This window comes from Acartia tonsa, chromosome 1 (genome assembly GCF_053477335.1).
Source record: "Acartia tonsa isolate MP-2025a chromosome 1, ASM5347733v1, whole genome shotgun sequence".
In the NCBI taxonomy this organism is placed as follows: Eukaryota; Metazoa; Arthropoda; class Copepoda; order Calanoida; family Acartiidae; genus Acartia; species Acartia tonsa.
Genome location: NC_137260.1, coordinates 24213106 through 24220848, shown reverse-complemented (window position 1 = coordinate 24220848; position 7743 = coordinate 24213106).

Below are 7743 nucleotides of genomic sequence, written 5' to 3'. Positions count from 1 at the left end.
TGCCTGATTTTTGACAGGATTAAAAAATCCAACGTAATGATTGAAATAAAGATAGAGTAATGTATACAAGCATAAAGGCATGAATAGAAACGGTTCCAGGACAAACGCAGGAGTCCCAAACAGAGTAGTGTTAAAATATCAATCTAATTAAGTATTTCTATACAGATTAGGTTAGGTTAAGATATGAATTTACAAATAAGCCCTCTGCAGGGATTAGGCATTTAAAAACCTATAAGATGGTCTAAAATAGGTTAGGTTAGGTTTAGTATTCACTCCTGCGTTTGTCCACTCCGACGTTTGGGACTTCTGTGTTTGTCATAGGACCATAGAAACATGGGGAATAAGATATTGATACTTTTCTTTTGATGATAATATTTAAAAAAATAATATCTTAAAGTATAAATCTAAATTTGAAGAATAAGGTACAAGGTGGTAAAAGTATAATAGAATTTACATTATAAAAGAGAATCATTTTTTTTTAATTAGATGCATATTATTATTGCTTTTTTAACCCTACTCACTTCAAATTTTAACGTTTTTTGACTTTTTATTTAAGCCATATTAATCTCTGTCCCTGTGGTTGTATTTGTTGTTGATCATTTTGCTGTTGTGGCTGTAGATTTTGCTGTTGATTTTCGATAGGCTCTTGAAGTTTATCTACATTTTGCTGTATAATAGGTTGTTGCTGTGCGTGTTGTTGTTTTGAATAGTTTGAGGTTGATCTTAGTGGAATATCGTCACAAGGAGGTTGTGCTGATGGTTTTGAAGAAGTTGTTGTGTTGGAATAAGGTTGTTGTTTGAAAGGCATTGGTCCTAATAATCCTATTACCAAAGATATTTTAAAATTGAAAATAAAAAAATATTAAGAGACAAAAATAAAAAATTAAACACTCTACTTTTTAATATTCAAAAAATTTAAGATAATTGCCTTTTTTGTTATTATCAAGTTATCAAAATAATGTTTATTATCAATTAATGACTTACTGCAACCCCTAACTAAAAGAATATCCTTTCCTGTAGACATCATTGTTCTTTCTTGCTTCAGTTGATCACTTGATTTTTCTCTTTGTAATCGCGGAGGATCATAACTCTGCAATGTTCGTAAGTAACCAGAATTTTCTCTTTTTAATTTGGCAAGGTCACCATTTTGACATTTCAGTTGTTCAATTGATTTTTCTCTTTCTAGCTTTGATGGCTCATAACTTGGCAATTTTCGCAGATAACCAGGATTGTCCCTTTCTAATTTGGCAAGATCCTTATTTTGAGTTTTTAGTTGCTCAATTGATTTTTCTCTCTCTAGATATCCAGAATTTTCTCTATCTAATTTGGGATGGTAAAAATCATTTGGTTGCAAACTTGATTTTTCTTTTTCTAATTTAGGTGGATCATAATTATAAAATTTTATTGGGTCACTTAAACTTTCTGGTTCCAGTTTATTATTTTCATAATTTGGTACTTTTTGAAGGTAACTAGAATTTTCTCTCTCTGGTTTGGAAGAATCAAAACTTTGAAAGTTTAGTCTTTCACTAGACATTTCTAACTTTGTTGAATCATAATTGGACAATTGTTGAAGGTTACCAGAATTTTCTTTTTCTATTATGGGAGGATTATATTTGGAATCTTTTATTGAACCACTTTGTGATTTATGCTGGAAACTAGAGTTTTCACCTTCTATTTTGGGAGGATCGTATTTATAAGATTTTGTTGTTTCATAACTTTGTAATTCTTTAAGGCTACTTGAATTTTCAATTTTGAATGCAGGTGGATCATAGGTTTGTATCGGAAGAGAATTTATTTCTTTCTCTTTATCTTGTGATATTCTAAAGAAAAAAGTTATTTTACAAAAATTGTGTAAATAAAAAAAACTAGTAGAGAATTTAGAAGGTAAAATATAACAAACCTTAATTTGTCAAGCAACAATATTGGTTTTTATAGACTTAAGTAGATAATAAAAAAAGAACATACTTGATGTTACAACTTTATGTGCTTTAGATATGAAATATAAAAAAATACTATCAAAATTATATAACTATATTATAAAAAGTTTTTATATTGGTCAAAGATTTTCACTGTAATCTTAAAGATATTTTCTAAATCACACATACGTATTTGCTTAACATATGTTTTTTAACATTTGAGCTAGCATTTAGGAACTAAATAGCTCTAAAGAGAAGTCAGCACTTTCCTTGTTTTCTTTTCAACTGCACCTTAGTTTAGAAACACAGCACAAGCTAGGAATATTCACATTTCCCTTTTCAGTTTAAATTGTCCAAAGCAAACCCAGTCTTTAATTATAGTAGCACAAGGACAATTAATCTTATTATTAGTGCAGCATTAAAATTTAGATGCATTTCATATGAACAAATTCTATTAAATCTCTAAAGTTACTTGAATTTAGCAAGTTTAGTAAAAAGGTTATTCATTATGTTTGTGTTTTGTGCCAATTTATGCACTTACGTTCATGCCTAATAGAGAGAAAGAGAAGTATTGACAAAGAGAAAAAAGAGCGATTTCTACACAGTGCTTTGAGTAATGGTGGTTTTTGATGTATGACTATTGAGTAGTTAATGCAAGACTATTTTAATATCAAGAATAAGTAAACATAGTTGAGGGATTCAATCTAAGTTGAAGAGATATTGAAGGAATATTTATAAAGAAAATAAAGGAGCGCAATCACACATGCAGCTTACTACAACAGCAAAACTTTTGTCTCCCTTTAGGGGCTTTAACTCTTTCCCAGATAATCCCCTTGGGCATTAAAATCCCTTATTTCCCTACATACATTTCTCCTCTAAATTACTCTTATCTCCATTCCCCATGGTCTCAATTATGTTACCCTTTAAGGAGCTTTATTTTCTAGAGCAAAATCTAGTAGGCCTTTAGATTCCCCATTCATATGAAATTACTGGTACATTTTCGCCTAATGAATCCTTTTTTTTATCCCCCCTCCCCTCTGGCGAAAAATCTTTTCTCTTATTTATTTTCTTTGTAATTGAGAACATTAAGATTGACCATATTAGCTTTTCATTTATATTTTGAGAATCTAAAATATTTTCTTAGTCTATTAATATTTAAATGTTCTCTTATATTTTATGCAAGTAAGACCTAAAGCTTACAAAATTAACATAGTTTTTACTTTGCAACTACAAATTTTATTCCAATTTGTTGACATGATGTCTTGTTATAATGGTTTAATTCAATGATAAGCCCTAAATACTTCGTTCTAAGGTCGAGTGGCATCAACCAACAAAAGGAAGATGTGAGGTTGCTCAATGACCACCCACAGATTTTGTCAGATCATGTTTCTTAAGATCGACATTTTTTTATGCAGGAAAATTCAAAATAAACTCTGTAAAAGAACTTCTGTTTTTTGGAACTTAAATTTTTTTTAAATAAAAAAATCCTTGCTTTGATGTTATTAGGGCAAATTTATTTTTGAAATATTTAAATTTAATTTAAAATGTTTAACGTTTGTATAGAATAATTTCAACACTTGTCTAATGATAATATTCTTTTGTTTTCATAAACATAAAATAAGCCACATTTAATTTTAGATGTAAAGTTATCAACAAAACAAGGGCGTAGAGGGTAAGGGAGGGCCTAAAAAGCCCTAAAAACCTCATCATTTTTCAAAATAAAGTTTGTGGGGAGAGTATCTAATTAGTAAATTAACCACCATATATTTTTCTCCACGGCCTTGATGAAAATTTTCATTTACCCCCCCCCCCCCACTCCCTATAATGAATTTTACCCCTACCCACACCCTTAAATAAAGAGCTTGGACGTCCTTTCAACAGATGATCAATTAGTAGTAAGTGCAGCAATAACAATCATACAACATTATATGTATGAAAAATAAAATAGAAGGTAAAACTATCACAGAAAAATATTTAATTACAGCATAAATTGTATTTTGTAGGTATTATCAATTAAGGTCAAAATGATAGTTGTCTTTTCTCAATATTTTTTAATCGGCTAATAATTTAAATTTTCAGTATTATCTGTCAGCCTGTAAAAGCATAAAATAGCTAGGTTCACAATAACCATTACAACATTTTATAGCTAAATATATAATTAGACTTCTAAACCCCGAAGAATGAAATTTGAGAGAAAGATGATATTCATAATATTGATTTTTCAGTTGAAAGGTGTGACTCTAAAAATGTTGATAGATGAATTGTGAACGTACCTAATATTATAATTGTAACACCCAAAATTAAAACAAAACAAAGCTTCATTAAAATCCTCTCATGAAATTCGATATACTAAATTTATAGATAAAGGAATAGGTGGAAACAATTTAGTTTTATAGATTTCCATACCCAAAATTCAAATCAAAACTTTACTTCATAAAACTTATTAATTTTTAATTAAACCTATTCAGACACGTACAATCAAATTCCTAAAATACATATTTAATTGACTTTTAAGGAACACAGCACTTTTTATAACTCGGGTCTGTCCGTATATCTTTCTGCAGTAAACTTAGGCGAACTAAACATTTTTGCCTTCTATGACAACATTTCATACATGCATCCACAATTTCATACATACAAAGGACTGAACACACAAATAGACGTAAGCAGCTATAGAGTAGTTTTGCTACTAATAAAATATAGTTTTCAGTAAATGCACCACTTTGGGAATAAGCAATTGACAATCAGCGTATATGCCCTAGATTTCATTTACATAAAACATGTAAAAAAAAACTAAATTATCACTGAAAGGTCTGTGTTAAGACTAACAACAAACACACAATAGTTTATACTATTTGATATCAAATGTCCTTGATCGTCTATGCAAGGAAAAGGGAATAATTTTAATAAAAAAATGCAACGACAAGTTAAGGCGACAAAAAAACAGACATTAAAGAGAAAAAAAACATGACAAAGGATATCATTTCAGTTTTACTTTAAAACAGATTAATATTACGCTTTATTAGAACCGGTTCTAAGCAATACTGAAAAACTATGCATATAGTATTATAGCCAGTTTCTATGAGTGTTATAAATATCTTAATATTAATACCAATATTGTTAGCTCGGGCCTGTGGAAAGCTGTCAAAAATACGATGCGATAAATAACTATTAAGAGTGTAAACAAAAATATCTCCTCTTATAGAAAACGATTTATATGAACCACTAATCAAAAACCTAAAGTGATACATCAGATTTTACTAGGGTTGGAAAATCAAATATAGAGAATATATATCCTAGTCCCTGCAGTTTTGACTGGCTTACATAAACTTAATAAATTCTAAAAAAAAAACTTCTTTCTTGGTGACTTTGATATTGTGAATTAATTAAGATAAATTGAGACATGTCTTTCATAGAGTTTATAACTAGAACTCATCATAAAAGGATATTACGTACTTGAAATATCTATGTAATAATACTGTTTAAAAGGTAAAATGTTATGGCAACTTCTTAAAGGGCTTTACATATGGATGGTGCTTTTTTATTTATTAAAAAAATTGCTTAATCTTTTTTGTTTGGGGGGGGGGGGGGGGCGTGAATCGTAAATGTATTGATATTTTTAACTGTATTTTAGCAAAATAACAGCGTGGAGTTTCTTCGACTGGGAGTTTTTCATAATTCAAACATAGTGTCAAACAAAATTAAACACAAATAAAAACCGTTTGCGGTTTTGTACGCATTACATTTTCTAAACACAGATAAAAAAACAATAAAGACTGGTCCAATCATTCACATTTAATACCACAAACATACTTTTGGAAATATTTTTGATGCTGTTTAGAGGAAGGATAAAGAGTAATATCAAGAGAAGAGTAGAGAGAAGGCAAGTGTTGGATCTACTGCAGTTCACGGTAAAATATTGCTGGTAAGCAATATTTCCAAAAATCTATGAATTTTAAAGGCTGCTAGCTGCCAAACGGCTGAACGTACAGATCATACCCACACACCATTTTAAGCGGTATAAGAAGGCCTACAAATAATCTGGAATAGCCAAGATCCAATGATGCACAGGGAAAGCTTCACTGAAGAAAAAACGCGTAAAATAGGCCTTTTTCGAGCATTTCTCTGCACTGCGAGATAATTATGCATTATTGATTTATGGCTATTCCAGATTATTTGTAGGCCTTCTTATGCCGCTTAAAACAGTGTGCGGGCATGATCTGTACGTTCAGCCGTTTGCAGCTAGCAGCCTTTAAAATTCATAGATTTTTGGTAATATTCGTTACCAGCAATATTTTACCGTGAACTGCAGTAGATCCCAAGTGTTAGATAAGATAGATGGGGTTCGGCATGATCCACTTATAGATTGGAGTAAAAGACACCCCCCGATTTTAGATGGCAATCATCTTGTTCTTTTTACATTTTAGTTATTTCTTTACGAAAACCAGCGGAGCTAAGCTGTTTGAATATAACAAATGCTCAACATTTCTTGATATGTAGCAGAAGTGGACATTTTTTTTGCTTTAGCTATAGCGCAGCTGCCTTATTGTTGGAAATAAATTCTAAAACCCTCTCAAAATCTATTGATTAGATTATCTATAAAACAATTACATTCCGTATATTATGACTACAATCAGTGGCGTGCGAACCGAAGGGGGCATTTGGGGCAATCGCCCCCCCCCCTAGCGACCAAAACGCCCCCCCCCTGCCCCCCCCCTAGCCACCGCCCCCCCTGCCCCCCCTAAATGTTGAAAAATGCCCCATTTTGCCCCCCCCCTGGTCAACAAAAATGCCCCTTTTTGCCCCCTACCCTACAAAAGGCAAAACTATCCCAGTTTCCAAAAAAAAGATCAAGAAATACTCAAATAAAAATTTTCATTTAACCTTACCAAATTTTTAAATTAGTGTAGAAATTAGGTTATAATATTTTTTCACTGAACATAACAAACCAGGTAAAAGAAAGTATTTTATTTTGTATAATATAAACTTTTCACCAAAGAAATTTTGTATATCCCCAATGATGATACACAAAATTACCCCTTATATAGATTACAATCAGTGGATGAAATGTATGGAAACTCGACTTAATTAACCAACCAATCAAAATTCCATTAAAGTCCCCAAAGTTGTTGAGCCAACGAATAAGAAAATTCTATATGAAATATTGGGGACTAGTGTAATAAATAGCCCAAAAAACCCTCCCTCCCTGCATATTTGAAGAAAAAAATTTGCGCCTCACGCCCTTCCAAATGGTTTCTGCTTTTTATCACAACTGTATATTTTGTTTTATTTCTATAAAAACATGTGTAAACAACAAATATTTAATCAAAAAGTTATTTTATATAAAAAAGAAACAGCATTGATATTTATCTAAGCCTTTTTGTCAACACTGTATGTCTGTCTAAATGAATAACTATATATGATGTCATATCATTTTCAGGATAAGTTTATCATTTTTTTTGTGTACATACCCTTACAAAAAGACATGTTTTTTTTTATGGCAATTTTCATTAAAAACCCTTAAAACTAACTACACTCTATATTCCTAACTTGATAAAATACGCCACTCTTGTTGTCTTTAATTGATTTTAGTTCAAAGGGGGAGTAAATATTTTTAGGTGCGCTTCACGCACCGCCCTTAGAAAACATTGGAAACACCACTTAATCAAAAATCAACAGAGTTTTAAAGTGCCATTTAAAGAGGGTAGGATATGTTGATATAACTTTTTAGCTTCTCTATAATTCACTATGGCTGTCAGTACGTAATGCTAAGGGGGAAATGTGATTTTTTCAACTGCAATTGAAGATAGAAGGCTAAAACTTAATG